Consider the following 22,372-nt stretch of genomic DNA (forward strand, 5'->3'; position numbering starts at 1 on the left):
TGCTAGGGATGTTGTAAAACTGAAGCGAGCTAATATGGGTAAGACTGCTTAGCGCAGCGCGGGCCTGGCTTAAGTAAATACCATTCCCTGAATGGTAGCTGTTCTTATCATGCACTCTTTCTTACTCACACTACCGCTGCTTCGACTTCCCAGCACTTCTTGTGTGTGGCGCTGGAAACTGGACTCGGGGCCTCAGGCATGCTAGGCAAGTGCTCTGCGACAGTGCTGTGGCCCAGCCCACTATTTGAGACTTTCAAGGCCACGGTACTGGGACTCACACTCTTCACTGAGCTTAGCCCACACTAACCAGCAGAGGGTGCACGTGAAGAAACAGAAGACAACAGAGATGAGGACACTGTCCCCTCGGCTCAAATGTTCCTGAGCAAACCCTGCCCGACTGACCCTAAGTGGCAAAAAATGTGCCTTTGCTGTCTGTCTGCCTGGTTAATCACCCGACTAACAGTGAAGGCAGGCCTGGCAAGCCCGGTACTAACAGAACACTGGACAGCCCGACATTGGACCTATGGCGTTCCCGGAGCCTGAGCACCAAAGCCCACGCTCACGGGACGGCTGCGTGCACTCCTCTCCTGGCGTGGAGGCCTCCATCAGGTGGCACTTAGGGCCTGAACAGATCCTGCCAACAGGGTCAGGAGGTAAAAGGGCAGAAAGATAAATACAAAATTTTTAGGACAGGCTCAAGCCAAGCATGGCGGTGGTGCACACCTGTAATGCCAGCACCTGGGAGGCTGAAGCAGGAGGATCGCCGCAAGTTTGAGACCAGCCCAAACTACACTGTGAGATTCTGTCTCAAAATAGGGCAGGCTCAATGCTGACGCCCGCCAAGCCTCGGGTGTGCGGGGAGCCGTGCAGGGCTGCAGCCAAGTGGCCGCCCGGCCGCGCCGCAGACCCCACCTGGAACCGCTCTGCAGCGGCTGCACCCCGCCGTCCTCCTGAGTGGGGGCTCCGACCCGCCCGGCTCTGCCCCAGGCCCTGCGGCAGCGTCGACCCCAGAGCCCCGGCCCGGCGGCGGCGGGAAGCGACGTCGGGCGCACGCTCGCGCGCGGGCTGCCGGGAAGGCGGTCGAGGCCGGACACGCGCGCCCTCCAGCCGTGGCAGCCGCCCCGCGGGCCGCGCCGTCCCTTCCGGCGCCCTCGGTCAGCGCGGGCCTCAGCCAGCACTGCCCTCGCGGCCCCAGCCACACCTCTCGCTGCGCCTGCCACAGAGTGCGTCGCGGGCCGGCGGTCCTCCTCCACGCGCTCGTGCGTCCGCCCGCGCGCCGCTCCCATTGGCCGGGGGCTTCCGGAAGAGCCAATCAGAGCAGAGCAGAGGTTTGGGCGGGAGCCCGCGCGCGAGGGCGCGGATGCCGGCGAGAAGATGGCAGCGCCGCTCGAGGTAGGGGAGCTGCCGGTGAGGGGCTGCGGCGGGCCGGCCGGCCCCTGGCCCTCCATGGAAGCAGCCTGGAAAGGCGGGACGCCCGACGGGTGGGCTCCAAGGCGGAAGGGCGCTGCCGACCGCGGGACCTTGGCCCAAGGCCGTGCGGGGCCCGGAGGCGCCTCTGGCCGCCCCGCGTGCGCCCTGGCCCCTTCCCTCTGGTTTAACTCTCCAAGGTCAGAGGTGCGCGGGCCCGGATACGTGTCAGAATGCAGGGTTCTTTTATTTTGTGGTACTGGTGTCACCCAGGGCCTCAGACAGGGGGCGCTTTCACACTGAACTACTCTCGCCGTGGCCCCAGTTCAAGTGTCTGCCCTCCCTCCCGCCCTCCCTCTCTCCCTCTCGTACTTTTCGTTTCTTTTCTTTTTTTGTACCAGGAATAAAACTCAAGACCTTGTGCTTGCTAGGCAGGCACTGTGCTACTGAGCTATATCTCTAGCCCTCTTTGTTTCTTTTTCCTCTCTCTCTCTCTCTCTCTCTCTCTCTCTCTCTCTCTCTCTCTCTCAATCTCTGACAGGGCCTTGCTTTGTAATACAGGCTGGCTTCAATTCACTGTGCAACCCAGTCTGACCTTGAACTCAGTAATCCTCCTGCCTCAGCCTTCCTTGTGCTGGGATTGCAGGCCTGCGACATCACACCAAACTCTGGTTTTTACTAACTCCATTCTAACCTCTAATCTCAGCTCATAACCCAATGGAGTTGCAGAAATCTCTCTCCCTGTAATATTCTTTTCTCCTATATTTAGGATAGGGTCTACAGGGTCTCACTGTAGATTGGACTTGTGATTCTTGATTACAGGCGTGCGCCACCACGCCCAGTCTCTGTTGCCATTTCTGCATACCCCAGGAGCAGGCCAGCGCAGCATTGAACCGGGCTGCTGTGCTCTGCCTAAACAGGCACTTTAGTCTGCTGAACTGTCAGGCCAGCCCTCCTGTAATGGTTTAATTGATTAATTTGTGGGGCTTTTGGGGCAGGGTTTCACAGTGCTCAGGCTGGCCTTTGAACTTCTTGTGTAGCCCAGGCTGCCCTTGTATTCATGGATATCCTCCTGCCTCAGCCTCTCCAGCACTGGGATTGCAGGAGTATAGCCTTATACTGGCCCCACAGATAGTTTATTGAACACAAGTCCTGACTGGAAACAGGTGTTTTTCAGAGATGATACTAAAAATAAAGTGGTCTAAGGATAAAACATTCACAGAGAATGCCAGGTCACACTACAGATGTGGACAGCATTCTTTTCCCACATGTCCCTCTGTAAAGGTCCAGTGACAGCCAGCGCTGAGCCTCCTTGGTTGAATCTATAGCTGCTGGTTACAAAATTTGGGGAATGAGAAGGGAGCAGCCCTTGTGGAAGTCATCTGGAGCTAGAAAGGAAGATGCCTCAGTACAGGATGTGCGCAGTGCACATGAACAGGAGTGGGCAGGGTGGTGTACTCACCTGGGCCCCAGCTCCATGGTGCGACTAAACCCAGAGCCTTCACACTGAGCTGCATCCTCGGCCCTGAAAAGCTTTTTATTTTTTACTTTTTTTTTTTTGAGCTAGAGTTTTGCTGCTAAGTCCCTAAATTGTGTAAGCTGAGCTTGTGGTCCTCCTGCCTCATCTGCCCCAAGTGCTGGCATCATAGGCTTGCACCTCCTTTCCTGGTTTCCATTTTGTCTTTATTGGTGATCTGAGGGCTGGGGCTGGGGCTCAATGGTCGGTCGGGAGGTTCTGCCTCTGTCATGTTCCCTGCCCCCACAAAGAACTGAGGCCATAGCCGAGTGGGTGAGCACATTTCCAAGTCAGATGGTCTTTTCCTTGTGTTGAAGTCTTATTTCTTAAAATGAAAAGGAAACAGGAACAGAAGACATTTTCTGTTGCACTGGTCATATTTTGAAGAGGTAGTAGTTTGTGAAAGGACAGAACTTAGCAAGAGGGTCGGGGAGATGGCTCAGTAGAATAAGCGCTTCCCTGGCAAGCACAAGGGCCTGAGTTCAATCCCCGGTTCTGCAAAAAAAAAAAAAAAAAAAAAAGAACTTAGCAAGAGGACAGACTTTCAGTGTCAGCTGTAATGACACACACACATGCATACACAACCAAGCAAGGAAAACGAGAAGGCAGCGCTGTTCTTGTAGAGGCATCTGTTTCTGTCAAATTAGAAGCAGGAAGGACAGGTGGGATTTCTGTGCAGCTAATTCTGTGGCAGGACAAGGCCATACCAATATCACATCCCCTCATGAATGTGTTGCCACCAGGATTAAAGTGGTAGTTGGGAGGTGGAAAGGACTCACTTCTTGGTTTGGCCTATTTTAAATTTTTAAAAATTTGATATTTCTTGTGTTTGTAGGATTTCTAAGTGGAATGATAAATGGCTATTCTTTTCGTAGCTTCAGAAACACAAATATGGAGCTGGGAGTGGTGCACATCTGTCATGGCGGAGAGATTATAAGTTCAAGCCCACCCTGGGGAGCTTGTTTTAGTTTTAAAACTAAAAAAAATAAAAATAAAAAAGGGCTGAGATGCAACTCAGTGTGAAGCTGTGGTGTTCAATCTTGAAAACTGAAAGATGAAAATACAGACAACACAACAATGAAAGCACCTTTCAATGTGTAACCACCAGAGGGTAGAAAGGAGTAAATGATTGTTTTCCTCTGTACAGATACAGATGGTTAATTTGGTTTTTTTGTTTGTTTTTTTGCGCCAAGGTCTCACTATGCTGTTCAGGCTGGCCTTGAGCTAACTTTGTAGTCAGGTTGGTCTTCTTGAACTGTTAATGACCCTCCTGCCTCAGCCTCCTCACTGCTGGGATGACAGGTCTCTGCCACCAAGCCTGTCTTGGCTAAGTTGTTTTTGAAGTTTTCTTTCTTTTTTTCCCCCATTTCTTCTTGTCTTTTGTAGTTTTAGAACTAGAATCATCATAGCACAGCACTCTGTCCTATCTGATTATTTTATTTATTTTTTATTTGAGGCTAGAGTTGAACTGAGTTCATTGAGCTATGTGCCTTACCCTTTAAATTTTGAGACAGGACCTTGGTGAGTTGCACAGGCTAGCCTTGAACTTGTGATGATTCTGCCTCAGCCTCCTGAGTAACTGGAATTACACATACGTACACTCTACCCAGCACTCTCTCTCCCTCTGTCTCTCCCTGCCCCCTTTCTCCCCCTCTCTTTTCCCATTCTCTTTTCTTTTTTTTCTTGTTCTTTTTTCTTTTTGAGACAGTTTTGCTATATAGTTCAGGCTGGCCTTGAACTTACTTTGTAGCCCAGGCTGGCCTTGAACTTGTGGGAGTCCTTCTTCCTCAGCCTCCCAATGCTGTGATTATAGGCATACACTACCCTGCCTAGCTCTCCTGTTTTTTATTTTTTTTACTCCCGTCCCAGTTCTTCCCTCATTTTTCACTATTTTATGGTATTTTGATTTTCTGTGTTTATAGTGTGGTTATGGTTATGGGTGGAGAAGTTAAGCTCTTGAGGGTTTTAAGACTGAGCACTGAATGTAATGTTCCATGTGTACAAATAAAAGAGAAACAAAGAAAACAGAAAACATATCTGCATGTCTAAAGCATCTTTTTGTTTTTGGAGACAGGATCACTTTAAATTGCTTGTGTGGGCCTGTGAGACCAGCACTCAGGAGGCTGAAGCAGGAAGATTGTTGTGAGTTGGAGACCAGCCTGGGCTACAAAGTGAGCTCAAGGCCAGCCTGAACTGCATAGTGAGTCTGTCTCAAAAAGACAAAAATAGACAAATTGCTCATGTAAGATTTCAATTTGGGTTCCTTGTGCCTCAGCCTCCTGAGTGCTGGGATTATAAGTGTGTATTGTCATGCCGTAGTGCGTTTTCCGTGACTGGGTCTTGGTATGCAGTTCAGGCTGGCCTTGAACTCGCTGTGTGGGTCAGGTTGACCTTAAATTCACAGTGACCCTCGTGCCACAGCCTCCCGAGTGCTCGGAGTCCGTGTGTATGCCGCATGCCCAGCAATTTAAAACCTGCTTTTAATTTATGAACTCCCCGTGTCAGTGGCACTGGATTCCAACTCCTATTACTGCAACTTGACTGGTACAATAGCTTTCAAACTTGTCTTGCTTCCACTGTTGTTCTCTTAATGTTTACAAATTTTTTAAAATTGTGATTTAAATCATGTCATTTTTCTATTTAAATTCCCCAAAGAGGCGGAGTGTGATGGCACATGTCTGTAATCTCAGCACTTGGGAGACTGAGACAGGAAGATCATTGTGAGTTTTGAGACCAGCCTTGGCTACATAGTGAGCTCAAGACCAGCCTGATCTGCATAGTGAGACCCTGGCTCAAAGACAAAACAGCAAACAAACACCTCCCACCCCGGAAAAAAAAAAGCCATTGGACTGGAGCACGTCTGTAATCTTAGCACTTTAGGAGGCTGAGGTAGAGTCACAAGTTCACAAGCCCAGCCTGGCGACTTAGTAAGGCTGTTTCAAAATAAAATCTAAAAAAGAGTTGGGGATATAGCTCAGTGTGAAGGCCTTGTATCAAAAAAGCAACTCCGAAAAGCTTTTCCTTTACCTAAGAATAAATACCCTAACTCTCTTCTCTGACCCCGAATCCTTCAGATCCTGATTCTCACCACAGATGATTCCGCAGGGGCGTAAGGAGGGTGTCAGTGTGATATCCTCTCATTGATACCTTTCTATCAGGTTGAAACACATTGGTTGCTTTGCCTTTTGAGACTGGGTTTTATGGTATGGTACAGGCTGGCCTTGAACTCTGTAAGTCAGGCTGTCTTTGCATTCCAATTCTCCGGCCTCAAACTTCCGAATGCTAGTGTTATAGACTTGTGCCACCACCCCTGGCTTTATATTTTCAAAACCTAGAGGACTCACTTTTTTTTTTTTTTTTAAATCTAAGGTCATTTCTTACGTCAGCTGAGTTTCTATAGAGAATTATGAACACTACCCCTCCACCATCATTTCCAGCGTCCTCTACTGGGTCCAATGTGATTTAGCCTCGTACCTGGGGTCATAACTGCTAATGTCTTGTCACTCTTTGGATTTCAATGTAACTGCCACCTTTGCAGTCTTTCCCTGACATTTAATCTAGAGCAAACTCCAAGCCACTTGCATATGTCATTATATTATCTTTTATTTATTTATTTATTAATTTATTTATTTATTTATTTAATTTTTTATTTGTGTGTGTGTGTGTGTGTGTGTGTGTGGCCAGCTCAGTCCACCAGGGGGCGGGGCTGGCTGGCATGTGGTGCTGGGGGATTGAACCGCGGTCCCCGTGCTTTCCTAAGCTTGTTCTAAGTAGGTGCTTTAGACCACTGAGCCATCTCACCAGCCCTGTTTATTTATTTTTTGCAGAACTGGGGATTGAACTTAGCCCCTATCTTTTAAGAAAATTTGTATTTTGGTGCTGGCATTGAGTCCAGGGCCTGGATCATACCTCTGGGATATACTATCCCCCATTCTATTTTCTGATCTGTGGAATACAAGCTTTATGGGAACAGGAAGTTAGTCTGTCTTATCCCTGCCATGCAGTAGAGTTCCTGGCTCCCAGAAGCCACTTGGTGTAACACTAGTGGAACAAGTTTATTTCCAACTTATTGAGTATAAGTAGTTTGTATCTCAGGGAGCATTAATGATTGGAGATAGCTGTCTCAGATGCAGTTAAATGTTAACATCCTTTTGGGGGCTTGCTGGTTAGGTTAGCTCAGTTACTTAAAGCACTGCTTGGCCAAACGCAGTCAGGTGCAGGAGACTGCGGTTTGGTTCAATCCCCAGCTCCACAAGCCATACCACACCCTCCCTTGAGGCAGCCTGAACTAGCCAAAAAAAAAAAAAAAAAAAAAAAAAAAAAGGTTAAAATTTTTTTTTTTTGTTTTTTATTTTTATTTATTTTTTTGTGGAACTGGGAATTAAACTCAGGCCCTTGCACTTGCCAGGGAAGCACTTATTCCATTGAGCCATCTCCCTGGCCCCAAGTTTTTGATTTTTAGTTTGCCTTTTTTTTTGGCCAAACTGGTGATTGAACTCAGACTCTTGCGCTTATTCTACTGAGCCATCTCCCCTGCCCCTCAGTTTGCTTTTGAGTGTTATCCACAGATGCTTTCACATTAACTGACTTGTCGGGGTTACGTAACCACTAGGCAGAGTCGTCACTCACTCACCCAGCAGTTGCTGTCCAAGGGCACGCTTTGGGGAGGTGCTGTGTGTGTGAGAGAATGCTGTCATGGCATCCAGGAGCTTATCTCCTGGTAGGATGGGTGGAAGCACACACACTTGAGGAAAAAAGCAAGATACTTGCAAGATGTAAGCAGCATGTGAAGTAAACAAGGCCAGTCCATCTCTAGACAATCACAGAAGGTTCTGGAATGTGGCTTTAGGGACCTGTGACATCAGCAAGCATTTCCTGTGCTGATGTCACGAGCCTGGCATTCATCTTTGTCTTTTAAAATATTTATTTACTTTTGTGGTGCTGAGGATCAAACCCAAGGCTTCATGCATGCAAGGCAAGACCTCTACCACTGAGCCACATCCATCTGCAGCCCTGGTTTTTATGATTATTAGTACTTGTTTGCGGTATATAATGCTTACTGTAATTGTGAGGAATTGCTACATGTACATAATGCATCTTAATTCATTTTCTGTCTCCTTTGCCTTGCTCCTCTTCCCATCTCTTGGTTCCTTTCCTTTTGCAAAAGGTCTATCTCTCTGTTTCCTTTTTTTTTTTTTTTTTGAGACAGGGTCTTGCTGTGCAGTTCAGGCTGGCCTAGAGCTCACTTTGTAGCCCAGGCAGGTCTCGAACTAGTAATGATCCTTCGGCCCCATCCTTCTGAGTGCTGGGATTACAGGCATGCACCACCATGCCTGGTGTCCTGTTAATTTTTTCTTTTTCTTTTTAATTTATTTATATTCTATCTTTAGAAACTATACAATATTTAAGCCTGTGTGTCTGATTTATTTCACTTACTATTGTACACCCATTCTCCTACAGATGACCCAAGTTTATCATGTTTTATGGCAGAGTGGTACTCCGTGGTGTCAAGAGATTTTCCTTGTTCATTCATGTGTTGGTGGGCACATAGGCGGCTTCCAGGGTGCAGCTTCTGTAAGTTGTGCTGCTGTAAAAGGGGGTGTTCCTGATCACTGCAATATGATGTCCTCAGTTCTCTGAAACAGATACAGACGAGGGGTTGCTCGGTTGGATGGGATTTCTAGCTTTACCTTTTTTCTCAACAAGCGTTTTACTTTTATGAATTTGTTTTCTTTTCCTTTTACAAAAGAGTGCAAGCATACCCCAGCAGTGCTGTAGCAGATGGCCTGAGCAGTATGGGAAGCCAGGGTTCGAAGCCCTAGTCCATGGAAGCAGCTATCTTTTTATTTTATTTTTATTTTATGTTTTTGCCCTTACAGTATTTTTGTTTGTTTGGTTTTTTTGGCGGAACCGGGAATTGATCTCAGAACTTTGCGCTTGCCAAGGAAGCACTTATTCCACTGAGCCATCTCCCTGGCCCCCTGACCTTACAGTTTTTTTCAAATCAGATTTTATGAGTACATTTTAGATATACATAATGATCGTGCTCATCATAGAGAATTTGCACGTGTGCATGATACGACTTGTTTCTTTTTCTCCTGTCCTCCTCCCCTCCCTTCAAGCCCTTCCCCCTTTCTGGTTTACAAAGGAATTTCTAGTTTTAGCCTTTTGAGACATCTCCATGCTGCATCCCACAGTGGTACTACAACAGCCCTGCTGATGGGGCAGAAAGGTTCCTTTTCCCTAGAAGCCTCACCACCAGTTATTTTGCTTGCGGTTTCTCTTTTCTTTCTGTTTTTTTCAGTACTGGAGAATGCGGGCTTTATGCATGCTTAGCAACTGCTGTATCATTGAGCTGCATCCCCAGCTGTGTTATCTGACTTCTTATCGATAGTCCTTTATTCTGGAGTCAGGTGGAATTTTGGTTTTAATTTACTTTTCTCAAATGGTCAGTGACATTGAGCATGTTATGTATTTATTGACTGCTTATCCCTCTTTAAAGAAGTGTCTCTTCATTTTAGTTGCCCATTTTTCAATTTGGTAATCATCTTTGGCTTTTGCATTTGCTTTGGAAGGAAAGAAAAGATAAAAGCTACAATAAAGTAATAGAGTTTTAGACAGCGAGACTTAGAAGTTGTTGGTTATCTTTGTGATAATGTGCTCATTTCCCATTCTACTTTGCATCAAGCCTATCAGACACATGTGATGCCTGTTTTGTGTGTAGTCACTGAAGATAAGTTGGGTCTTTAAGACCATAGGCCAAGCCAGGAATGGTGACAGCCTGCTATAATCCCAGCACTCAGGAGGCTGAGGCAGGAGGATAGCTGCCTCAGGTTGAGGGCATCCTGGGCCTCACAGTGAGTTTGAGGCCAGGCTGAACTATATAGTGAGACCCTGTCTCAAGGCCCCCCACATCAAAAAAAAAAAAAAAAAAAAAAAAAAAAAAGACTATAGTCCCAACATGAAGAGTCAGTACTGCCTTCATCAGCCAAGTGGGCATGTTCTTGGTTCCTGCGAGGTGGCGGGGTTCCAGCTTAGACGGATCAGGCACGGCCAGCCAGTGTGTGGTGCCTTGAAAGCAACAAGGAACAGAGCAAGGTGACAGGAAGAGCTGTGCGTGGGAGTCAGGCTGCCAAGGGCGGGAATTCCTCTCATTCGCCGTGTTGGTAACATATGCCATGCAGTTTTAAGATCTCTGTGTGTATTTTATTTCCCACAGCAGTCCTTGTTTGTTTGTTTTGTACTACCTGGGCTTGCACCCAGGTCCCTGTATGCTGATCTACTTCCCAGGCCCTTTTTATTTATTTATTTTTATTTATTACATTTATTTATTGTGTGTGTGTGGCCAGCTCAGCCCACCAGGGGGCGGGGCTGGCTGGCATGTGGTGCTGGTGATCGAACCGCGGTCCCTATGCTTTGCCAAGCTTGTTTCAAGTAGGTGCTTTAGACCACTGAGCCATCTCTCCAGCCCCCCCCTTTTTTTTTAACAATTACTTTTTTAAAAAGAACTTTATTTATTTATGTGTGTGTGTGTGTGTGTGTGTGTGTGTGTGTGTGGCCAGCTCAGCCCACCAGGGGGCGGGGTGGGCTGGCATGTGGTGCTGGGGGATTGAACCGCGGTCCCTGTGCTTTGCTAAGCTTTTTCTAAGTATAAGTAGGTGCTTTAGACCACAGAGCCATCTCACCAGCCCCCTGGCCCTTTTGTTGTTATTTTGAGATGGGGCCTTGCCGAGTTGCTAAATTGCCCAGGCTGGCCTCTAACCCACAGTCCTTCTGCCTCTGGCTCCCAGACTGCTGGATGACAGGTGTGTGCCACTGCACCAGGCTGCCAGTCTTGCAATAGAGATGTAATCATTGCCTTGCTGTCTAGGTTAGGAGACTGAGGGTCAGGGAGATTATGTAGTGTGGCCAAGGGCGCGCAGCAGCTCACGTGAACACCTAAGTGGGTGCGGGGCACTGACGGCATGGAGGCTGAAGCCAGGCTGTGCCCTGCACTGCTCTTTTGAGATTGTGGTTTTTTTTTTTTTTTTTGCGGAACCAGGGATTGAACTCAGGCCTTTGCGCCTGCCAGGGAAGCACTTATTCCACTGAGCCATCTCCCGGGCCCTGGCCCTGCACTGCTTTTTTGGACTGTGAAAACTTCATGAAGATTTATTTGGCAGCAGGATAGGTTTTAGGTTCCCAGGAGGCAAGGGAAGGAAACTTCACTGGGTCCTCCTGCCTGTGTAGTCATTGGCCAGGAGCTGTAAGATACTGGTACCTGTCAGCAGGTAGATCCTTCTCGACCCCTCCTGTGTGGTCTGCCAGCTCAAGAACATATTACAGAATAGTTCCTAACTCAGACAATGAACACTCCAGCCGTTCTTTATTTAGGTGAATGTATACGGAAAATGTATGAGCCAGCCAGTCCTCGGCCTGCGCTGACTTGAAATCAAGGCTTCCGATGCAGGACGTGCAGAGCCTGTGCCATTATCTGCTCTAAACGGCTGGCCTGTGCGCTGCTTTCCATTCACTCTCCCGTGGACACCTCCCTTTGCGGACACAGGGGAAGCCGGTGGCTTTCTCGGACAGCCGGGTGAACGCTGCTTCCTTCTGCTTCCTTCTGGCGCGGCTACAGCGACTGGAGCTGGGGCAAGCCCTGCGCTCTTCCTCCTGGTCCTGGAGCGGAGAAGGCGCAAGTTTATCCCGGATCCCCCACCATCCCAGCAACACGCGGAGCCCCGTTCTGGGGGCGCTCTCTTTCCCTTCTTGTCTTCCCTTGGGAAAGTGCTGTAGGGTGGAATGCTACGCGAGCGGCGGCAGGCGAAGAAAAGCGCTCCACTTACCCGCTTGGCCGGGCCGGAGAAGCAGCAGCAGCCCCGTCAAAGAACCCGAGCTCGGGCGCTCCGCGATCCCTGCCCCCGCGCACCCACCCGCCGCTCCGCAGCGCTCCTCGGAGACCGGCCAGCCCTCGCTTTACATATAAATGTATATATATGTATATATATATATAAAACTTCCCCGTCGCGTCTCCTCCTCTCTCTTTTTTTAATTTCCTATAATAAAGTTTCCTATTGGATATGGTCAGCCCCCTGATTTATGCCCGGCTCCTATTGGAAGCTCGCAGGGGCTGACATCACTTAGGAAAGCGAGGGGGTAGGGCTGCCAGAGCAGTTTGTCACCACCCAAGCTCCCTTGCCTCTGGCTGGGTGCAACTTCCATTTTAGGTGTTGGATCTGAGGAGAAAAAAAGAGAGGGAGAAGGAGAAAACGAAGAGCAGGAAAGATCCTGAAAGGAGGAAGCGGCGGCGAAAATCAGCTGCCTCGCTGGATTTGCTTTCCTCGGCACGTTGGCTACGCCTGTGGTTTCCTTCCTAGAGGACTGGTTTTTAGGAGTGCACGTTCGAGGTGTGTCTTTTTTATTTTTATTTTTTTATGGGCGTACAGGCGGGCAGAGGAGGAGAAGCGAAGTCGAATTTTTGTCTGACGGTAGTGAGAGGGAATTTAAAATCGGGAGTGAGTCTGTTGTGCTGATGGGTGACTTTTAAGCAATTATTTTTTCTTTCTACTTTCAAGACTGGGGGAATTTTGGTATTTTATTAATCTAAAGAGAGGTAAAATATTAAAAAAAAAAAAACTCCGTGTAATACAAGGAGCGGAATGGAACCAGAGGGGGGAGAGAAGTGTAAATGTATATTTTGGCGTGTTCTTTGATTTTATATATATTTTTTTCTGGATTAAACTAATACACTTTTGCTTTCACAGACCAAATCAAAAGTTGGGGATTTTTTTTGGCATGTTGCGTGTGGGCTGGAAAGGAATTTGTCCGGGTCGGAAGCTCCTTATACAGATGGCTCTTCATATGTTTCCGAACTTGTTTTCCTTTTAACCATTGCGTTGTGGAAACGGAAAGTTGCAGGGAGCCTGGCAGCGCCGGTGCACAGCGCTGTCTTTTCCTCCCGAGAGTTTGCTCGGCCAGATGGGTTCAGCCCTGCCGCTCCTGGGTGGATCCCTCCTGTACTTCTCCAGGTGCGCCGGGTGGGAGCCTCCCTGCTCTGCTTCATGAAAGAAAACAAGCGACTCCGTGTTAGCGGAGCTGCCAGCCCTCGTCCTCGCAGAACCACTTTTGGTGGCCAGGTGTGTGGACCCGTCTGCGCTCGGGTGGGAGTGCGGCAGCATTTGCACTCCGTGCTTAAAGGGATACAAAATTCTGATCTCGCTTTTTGTCTCACCTGGAGAAAGGGGCAGAACACTTGAAAATATTTCCAGCCTCTGGTCTGAAAGGGCCGTGGGTTAAATGTTAGGCTGAGAGAAAACACACAAACTTCGCGTTTAAAGCACACTTGAGAAAGTAGAAGGGGAATTTTTAATTTTAAGCCAACTGAAAAGTTATTTGGGGTGAGCTTTTGTTTGGTTCGTATACCACAAACCATAAATCTGTTAGAGCCCAAGGTGGTGCTGTCATATCTTACATTTAACCCCGAGTTTGATTTTTGTTTCTGTAAATACGTTTTTGCAAAAGTACTGATTCTAGATAATTATATAGCCAACTCATCAGTCGGTGAAAACTAGGCTGTTCTTTTCCTTCTTTGAAAATTTGAATCTATCTGAAAATTGCCGCGGGAAGCGACCCTGCCCTCATAGTGACTCCAGAGCCTTGCGCGCCGCCGCTGCCTTTGAGTGGTGGGGCTCTTCAGTGAGCTGCTGATCCCCTCCCCCGCCCGGTCAGCCAGGACACTTCCTTGCGTTGCTCTGGTTAGCTTGGGAGCTTTTCTTGAAAGATGATTTCATCCTTGTGAGACTGTGGCTTCAGGAAGAAGCAGAACTTTGTTTCTTCTCTCAATACAATCCGGGCTAGAGCTGCAGGAACCTTCCGATGGCTGGGTCTCATGATTACAAGTCAGAGAGAAGGAAAGAAAGCAGACAGTGTGCGGTGTGCTGGGCTGCAGCTACGGTGTAAGTCTTTCAGGCTCCCCTTTGCAGTGCTCTGCAGTGCCCTGGCCCGGGGAGCTCTGGTGGGCTTGCGGGCCGGTCCTGCTGCCGCGAGTCCAGTCGGTTTCCCACTCCACCTTCAGGGGGAGGGACGGCGCCTTCGGGAGGAGTACAAAGGCAGTTTGAAATGGGTTCTGGATGGCTGAGTGCTGGTGATTCCGTCTGGCTGTCGACCTCGGGCTTTGTTAGCTGCCTGGAGCCTCGGAGTTAGCACTGTCGCCCCGGAAGGAGGCATTGTTTTGATTGGTGTGGAGAATAGAGCCTTGGGGTGGTAAGATGGAAGGTTTGTCTTTTACTCCACCTCCATCAGTTCTTCTGAAATTGATGGGAAGGGCCGCCAAGTAAGTCTTTTATTTTGTAATTTTTAAATTTTACTTCTCATTTTGATTTTGGGGTTGAAAATGGTGAAAAGAAAGGTATGAGTTGTGCAGTTTACCCCTCTGCTTGCCTCTTCAGTGATTCTGTGGGTTTCTTTGTTTTGCGGGCTAGGTAGAGGTCTCTATTCCAGGTGGGGTCTCTGGTTGGTGGAGTTCAGTTCCTTTCTTAGGATTTCACTGTGGGCAGGCAGGAGGGGCAAGAGGTGTTGCCTCAGCTATCAAATCAAGGCTGTTGGGGAATTTAAAAACCAAAAGCTCGGAGTAATTAATTATCATCTAGTGTAGGTTTGTGAAGTAGCTGCTCTCTAGGGATGGTGAGATAGGATGGATGCAAATGAAGTAAGCATAGATCCCTATCAGCTGCAATAACAAAATGACTGTCTCTGTGAGTTACTGCTTTCTGTTTTGGGACCTGCCAGTCTTCCACCTGGCCTTGGCCTCCCCCTCCCTGGGTCTTACTGTATGCTGAGTATTTCGTATGAACTATTTAATTTCTAAAACAACTATTTTTAAAAGAAATTTGAGACTCAAGCTGAGGTTTGCTGAAAATCTTACTGTCTGAATGGTGGAGGCCAGGGTGTACCCTGGTGACTTGACTCCCAAGTGCACAGACCTTGTTCAGAACAAATGGAAGAGATAGCTAGAACTAAAGTGGACCGAGCTGGATGTGTTGTGCCTCAGGCCAGGTCACAGTCAGATTTCCAGTCTTCACCCACCCAGGTTGGGATCCATTTGCCTTAGTTCCTATGGGGAGCTGGACATGCTCAAATAGATACTGTTTTAATCTTTAGCCAGGGATCTTTTCATTCCTGATACTGCCCCCCCCCCCCCATGCAGGGTCTTTGCACAAAGCAAACATCCTTAGCCCTTTTTTCTCCCTCTTTAATTTTTTTTTTTTTGACAGGGTGTCTGTGCAGTTCAGTCTGATCTTGAACTCACTTTGTAGCCCAGGCTGGTCTTGAACAACAACAATCCTCCTGACTCAGCTTCCCCACTGCTGGGATTATAGGTGAGAGCCACTGTGGCCATCTTCCTCTTTAAATTTCAGTAACTTGCTAAGTACTAAATGGCTCAGGCAGGGTTCAAGCTTGGATTCCTCCTGCCTCCACCTCCCAGAGGGTTGGGATGACAGGCTCCTGCCACCACTCCTGGCTTTTTAATCACTTTTTTTCTCCAGGTGCTGGGGATAGAGCCCAGGGCCTAGGGCATGCTAGACCAGTGCTCTACTACTGAACTGTGTGCCCCACCTCTGTTACCCTAATTTCTTCAGCTCCCCAGAATTGTTTCACACTTCATTTGCTTATCAGTGAAATTTTGTCTTCCAGGGACATTTCAGGTATTTGCTTTGCAATTGTGTTAGCCCATCACTGGAAGAGGCTGGTGGGAGGTAGTTGAAATAATGTAGTGTCTGTCACATTGTGTTGGAACTGTTTTATTTTTGTCCTCTTTCCCTTCTGACTGAATTGCCCGGGTGTGGGTGTGGTCTCATATCTGCGGCCTTGTCGTGTTTAGGTTACTGAGGCACTGCACAGGGATCTGTCAAACTTTTTTTCTTGAGGTGCCAGGGATAAATGTGTGGATGGTTTGAAAGGAAGCTGAGATCGGAAGCGGCGTAACATAAATGAATAAAGTTCCCATAGAACATAAAGCTTTTATGGTAGGCTGTGGTTTCTCCCTGTCAGACTCTCCTCCTTTCCATTCTTAAGCAGAGTTACTGGAAACAGGAGATTAAGTTTTAACTTTTCTTCAGTCCTAATTCCTTTTTTGGCAAGCAGACCACAGAGAAAACACAAGGGTCCTAGATAGTTCCTTTCCTGACAGACAGCTGTGGTGGCTTCGACCCTGAAAACATTCACATTGCCATTTGCTATGGGCAGCGGTAAGGGCAGTCTGCTTTCAGCCCTATTGGAATGGCGTTTTTGCACCTGTTAATACAAGTCTAAAGAGCTTGCCTGTAATCCCAGCACTTGGGCGGCTGAGGCAGGAGGATCATCCTGAGTTTGAGGCCAGCCTGGGCTACATGTAGAAAGACCCTGTCTCAAAAACAAAACAAAAACAGAACACTAAACAAAAATGTAAAGAGCTTGAAGTGAGAGTGTTGAACGTCAGTAGCATCAGTGCTGTAAGCAAAGTATATCGCTGCCGTGGTCCTTAGTGTTCTTTTCTCCCGTGGTGCTAGGGATTGAACCCAAGGCGCTGTGCTTGCTAGGCTAGCACACTGCCACGGAGCTCATCTCCAGCCCCCCAATGTCATATATATATATATATATATATATGTGTGTGTGTGTGTGTGTGTGTGTGTAGTTTTTCATTATATTTTTAAAATCACTGCTTTAGCCATGGAACTTGAGATTTTCTTTATGAAGTGTATGGGAAGTTTATGAGTTTCAGAACTAAAATTAATTTTCATAGGTAATTTAGAATTACAGAACTAGCAGGATGCTTCTTTAAAAATATGAACCATGGATAAGTGGGATGTGGACCTGGTGGATGGAGCCTGTCTTGGAAAGGGAGGCAGGAGAGCTAGAGTGTAACTGAATAGCGTTTAGTTGTGATAATGTAGTTTTTGAAATAAATTTCCCTCCCTCATTCACTTGGAATTGCATGTTGTTGATTATTAGATGTTAAATACTGTTAGCACAGGGGCCAGTGAGATGGCTCAGTGGAATAAGCGCTTCCCTAGCAGGCGCAAGGGCCTGAGTTCAATCCCTGGAAAAAAAAAAAAAAAAAATACTGTTAGCACAGCCTGTGTTTACCATTCTGTTTCAGGGGTAGTGGGCCCCAATGTTAGGGACCCTTTGTCTCAGTGAAACCTTCAGTTATCTATTGCTCCCAGAATGGGCAGTGTAATCAGGCATTTAGTGGGAGTGGTAGGGCTCCAAAGAGTTACTGTTTTTTTAAATTTTTTTGTCTTTTTGAGACAGATTTTCACTATGCAGTTCAGGCTGGCCTTGAACTCACTTATAGCCCAGGCTGGCCTCAAACTCAGCCATCCTCCTGCCTTAGCCTCCTAAATGCTGGGATTACAGGTGTGCACCACCAGACCCCCCCCCCTTTTTTTTTTTTTTTTTTGCGGAACTGGGAATTGAACTCAGACCCTTGCATGTGCCAGGGAAGCGCTTATTCTACTGAGCCATCTCCCCGGCCAAAAACCTGGCCTTTAAGAGTGTTTTGCAGCATAATTTTGAGCTCCTGGTCTTAAGTGATCTCCTGCCCCAGTCTCTCAAGTAGCTGAGACCATAGCTGTGTGCCCCTGTGCTTGGCTCGAGTTTTCTTATCTAGAGAATCATGTGCTGGTAGCTGAGGGTAATTTGGTCATGATTTTCAAAAAACATGTCTCACTGTGTGATGTTAAAAGTGATGATTAAGTTTTAATTTCAGGTTTGCAGCAGAGTTGTGAGGATAGCACAGTAACTCTTGCCCTGAGTCTTGTATGCTTAGGTGCCAGTTAGCATTTTGCTTCCAGTGTTGGATCATCACACCTCTCCTGGTCACCGTGCTGACCCCAAGGCGATCGTTAAGTGGACAGCTTCGATAGCGCAGGGAGGTGGGCAGCGTGGCTGAGGGTCTGGAGCTCGAGCCACCTGGCCAGGGCATGCTGTTGATCAGCCTACAAGGTGGTGACAGGAACACTGACCGTCTCAGTTGTGGCAGTGAAGTGGTTTGGTATGTAAAATTCATGGAACATGAGCAGCTCCTAGGAGAATAGTAAACTCAAACTTTGTCGATGTGCTGTATATCTTTTTTTTTTTTTTTTTTTTCTGTAACGGGGGATTGAACTCGGGCCCTTGCGCTTGCCAGGCAAGCACTTATTCTACTGAGCTATTTCCCCGGCCCTTTGTATGTCTTTTTTGCTGCTGTTTTTTTTTTCTTTTTGAAACAGGGTCTCACTATGTATAGATCACTTTGTACCCATGCTGGTTTCCTGAGTGCTGGGATTATAGGCATGCGCCACTACACCTGGCTTGTTGTTTTTGAGGTAGGGTCTCACAATGTAGGCTGTTCTCCAACTCACAGGTCTCCTGCCTCAATCTCCCAAGTGCTGGGCTTATAGGAGTGTATGCCACACCTGGCTTTAAACAGCTTTTAAATTCTCTTAAAACTGAAGATTTAATTGGGTACATATGGCAGGCTTTGTCTGTAATCCCAGTTACCTGGGAGGTTGAGACAAGGAGGATGGCCAGTGCTAGACCACTTTGGGGAATTCTGAGAAACCTCCCTCCCTCCCAGCTGGTGGGATGCAGCTCAGTGTGAGGGCCTGGGTTTATCCCCAGTACTGCCAAAAGAAAGCAGCAGCAACAAAAACTGAGATTTAAGAGAAAAAAATAAATCAAAAAAAGGAAAGAAGAATAAAAAGGTGAGGTTTACTATCTGCCCTGAAGAAACCCCACAGAATCTGCCATTTTGAGTTGGGCTACAGAATACCCAGAAATGGCAGTGATAGGGGGACTAGTCTCCCTGTGTAGGCAGGACTGGCCAGTAGGTGTGGTTCATCCTGACTCAGCCTCCTGAGGTCTGTGATTACAGGTGTGTACCACCATTTCCACTTTAACAATGAGTAGCTTTTATTAAAGTGAAGAATGAATGAGAGGAAAGAGAAGTGCCAGTGCCTGAGCAGTTCACAAGTGTGTGTGTGAGTGCGTGCACGCGCTAGAGGGGATTGAACCCAGGTCCTTCATACTCAGCTACATTCACAACCCATTGATTGATTGATTGATTTGATTGATTGATTGATTGATTGATTGATTGAGGCAGGGTCTCGCTACATAGTGCAGGCTGGATCTGAACTCACTGTGTAGCCCAGGCAGACCTCAGACTCATGGCAGTCTTCCTGCCTCAGCCTCCTGAATGCTAGGATTACAGCCACCATGCCTGGCTATGGTTTTTTTTTTTTTAACCGTTTTGAGGCAGGATCTCATTAGGTTGCCCAGACAGGACTTGAATTTGTGATTCTCTTGCTTCAGCCTCACAGAGTGTGGAGATGACTGGTGTGTGCCACCATGGCCAGCTCTTACTGACTTCATGAGACTTGGGTAGTTTAGGGAAAAGTTTTTCAATACAGGTTGCTTCTACCATTTTGTATCTATAGTATAGAAAAGAACTAGCATACAAGGAACATTTTTTTTTTTTAAATTTTTTTGGCATAGAATGTATTTGAAAAGCTTTTGTTTGGATTTATTACTCTTGATTTGGAACCAGATTTTTTACTTCCCAATCTTACTTGTGCCAATGAGTTTGTAGGATAAGTTATGAGTAATTGTACAGGAAGCAATACACAGAAACGAGGGGAGGCTTTTACTATCTCTTTTCTTGAAATAAGTTCCCTTTTTTTTTTCCTTTTTTGTTCGGGAAACAATTTGTACACTTGCAGAACTGGGCCATGTAGAAGTTTTGAGCTTCGTGAATGCTTCCTGTGCTTCTAAGAAAAGAATCTGCTCTTGCATGTGGAAAAGCCAGGCTGTGGCCTGTGGGATGTGGGTGTGAGGGAGAGAGCCATGCCTGAAACGTCCAGCTTTCTTTTGGCCTGGAATTTTCCTTCTTTCCCATCCCTTTTCTTCATACTAAGTAATCCATGAATCTAGTATTCTGAGCAGTATTTAAAATAATTTTAGGCTGGACGTGGTGGCGCACGCCTTGATCCCAGCACTCAGGAGGCACAGGCAGGAGAATGACTGTGAGTTTGAGACCAGCATGCACTGCAAAGTGAGCTCCAGGCCAGCCTGAGCTGCACCGGGAGAACTTTTCTGTCACACTCTGTAGCCTCCTCTCACAACTCCCTCACCCAGCTTTTTTTTTTTTTTTAGCAGGAGTGAGGGTTGAACCCTGGGCCTCCAGTTTGCCCTTGCTCTGCCCCCTGCCTACATCTCCAGTCCTTTTTTGTTTGGAGAAGATAACCATAATTAGCTGGGGCTGGCTTTGAAGTGGTCATCCTCCTGCCTCAGCCTCCAGAGTAGCTAGACTTGCAGGTGTGCACCACCACACCTGACTGCTGCCTACATTTTTGTTTGTTTGTTTGTTTGTTTGTTTTTGGCGGAACCGGGGATTGAATTCAGACCCTTGTGCTTGCCAGGGAAGCGCTTATTCCACTGAGCCATCTCCCCAGCCCCCTGCCTACATTTTTTTAATCTTACATTTTCCTCTGTGGGTTCTCCTGTGTTTGCCTTCCCGGGTCTGTGGTATCTGTCTCTCTTTAGTTCCTTTTCCTCTTCTATCATTTTCCCCCTTTGGCTGGCCGCTTATTATGGTCATCACATTGCCTCAGTAGCAGTTGATATCAGAGATCTGGTTCTTACTCCAGAGTAAGTTATGCTCCTGTTGAAGTTGGAGTTAGGATATTGTTTTGGTTCCAGTTGGATCTATGTTAGGGTTTCAGTTGTAACCCGAGGAGGTGGGTCTCGGCTAGTATTCAGATTAGTTTTTAGCTTTCATGTGCAAAACTTAAAACTTGTCTTTTTTTTTTTTTCTAATTAATTACTCATTTTATTTAGCTCATTTGACAGGAGAGAAAAGGAAATTTACTTTCTCAGGATAAATGCTGAAATTTGTGTGTGCCTCCTACGTTGCTCAGCGTTGGAGTGGAGTGCCACATAGGCAGTTCTCTTTTGGAGTAAGGATTGTTGTTTTTAGAGAGCTTATATTTTAAGAAACCAAAATATATTCTGATGGTTGAGGACATAAGACACTGTTACAGAAACTAGGTCAACTTTTCATTCGCTTTATCAAAGCACCTGCAGTTCCCATTTCATTGGAAGTGAAGTAAATCTCGCCGAAATAAAGTAGCTGCTGTATATTCAGTACACTTAAAATAGAGGAATCTATTTTAAAAGAGAAGTTGATGCCAATCTGATTTCTTTCCTGCTTCTTTGTTGAAGTGGGGGCAGCTCTTGTAACCTCTGTGCTGCGCTGCTCTCCGGTGACGGCTTTGTAAACTGGGGCACACTCGAGTGTCTCCCCTGGCTGTCAGCCACATGGGGGTGAGGCTGCAGGAGCCTCCAGCGCAGATTGGAGATCACAAGTAGGAAAAAGGCATAGAGGACTGGGATGTAGCTCAGCAGTGCAGTGCCTGCCTGGCAAACTCAAGGTCCTGAGTTACTTCCCGCTCACCCCCACGTGACGAAAATGCATAGAGATGAAGGTGAAACATAGCTGATTTGTTTTTCTGGGGTTTAACTCCTTGTATTTATATTTATAAGACATCTTCATTCCAAAGGAATTTGAAAATCTGCCACGTACGGTACACTGGTGTACAATGATAATAAGCCCAAAAGGCCTAATCAATAATTGTCTTCACAAAGTCTGTTACCATTGTGAGAAGCGAATAATGAATAAGCAGGTACACACGTGAAGGTCAGGGTGTGATGCTGCTGTTGGGGGCTAGGTGGAGGCTGGGCACAGAGCCGCCTGCACAGCCATGCAGGGGTGGGAAGTGCAGAGACCCTGGAGGTGCCTTGTTGCAGTGGAGCAAAAGATGAGATGGTAGGGACCGGTGCAGAGGGCCCAGGCGTGCTAGGGAGAAGGGAACAGTGCAGGGCCTGGCTTAGCGCTGGCCAGCATCAAGAAAAGCTGTCTCCTGGCTTTGGGTCACAGGTCCTCCCAGGTTGTGGCGGCACCTGTCCAGCATCCCCCTTTGTGCCACAACTCCAGGAGACAAATTGTCAGAGTCCCAGACTTTGGACAGGCTGGTGACCTTGTCTTGGAGGATGATGATATTAGAGCAACTAGGAGTAAGTTTATGTGGTTGGGAGAAGAAATTTCTTGTTTGTCTACAGGGCCCTACAGGGTCTCACTACATAGATTGGACTTGTAATCCTCCTGTTTTTAGCCTCCCAAGCCCAGGGATTACAGACAAGTACCACCACACCCAGTCTCAATTGCTGTTTTAGCACACCTGGGGGCCAGGCCAGCAGGGCACGTTGGGGATTGAACCCTGGCTGCTGAGCAACCTGGCAGGCCCTAGAAATTTCTTTTCTTCAGTTCTACATAGTTTACTCCAAACAGGAAGAGTGACAGCTGAGACCTGGTACAGTTTTTCTCTGAGGACAAAAGCTTTGGTTTGGTTTAATATCACTTGCCCCACTTACTTTTTTTTTTTTTTTTTTTTT

General features: G+C 47.2%; 1 protein-coding gene across 9 annotated transcripts in view; it reads left to right on the forward strand.

The window, feature by feature from the left end:
• The first annotated feature begins 12,030 nt into the window (after positions 1-12,030).
• Positions 12,031-22,372, forward strand: part of Ctnnd1 (catenin delta 1) — a 46,603-nt gene continuing 36,261 nt past the window's right edge. For 8 of the 9 annotated variants that reach the window (XM_023706093.1, XM_023706096.1, XM_023706098.1 and 5 more), the window contains exon 1: positions 12,083-12,309. The gene's annotated coding sequence lies outside the window, so the exon portion shown is untranslated. Of the gene's footprint in view, positions 12,310-22,372 lie in introns of all 9 variants that reach the window. The other variant, XM_023706103.1, reaches the window with a different exon arrangement.

Source organism: Octodon degus, unplaced genomic scaffold (assembly GCF_000260255.1).
Source record: "Octodon degus isolate 3935 unplaced genomic scaffold, OctDeg1.0 scaffold00239, whole genome shotgun sequence".
Classification (NCBI taxonomy): Eukaryota; Metazoa; Chordata; class Mammalia; order Rodentia; family Octodontidae; genus Octodon; species Octodon degus.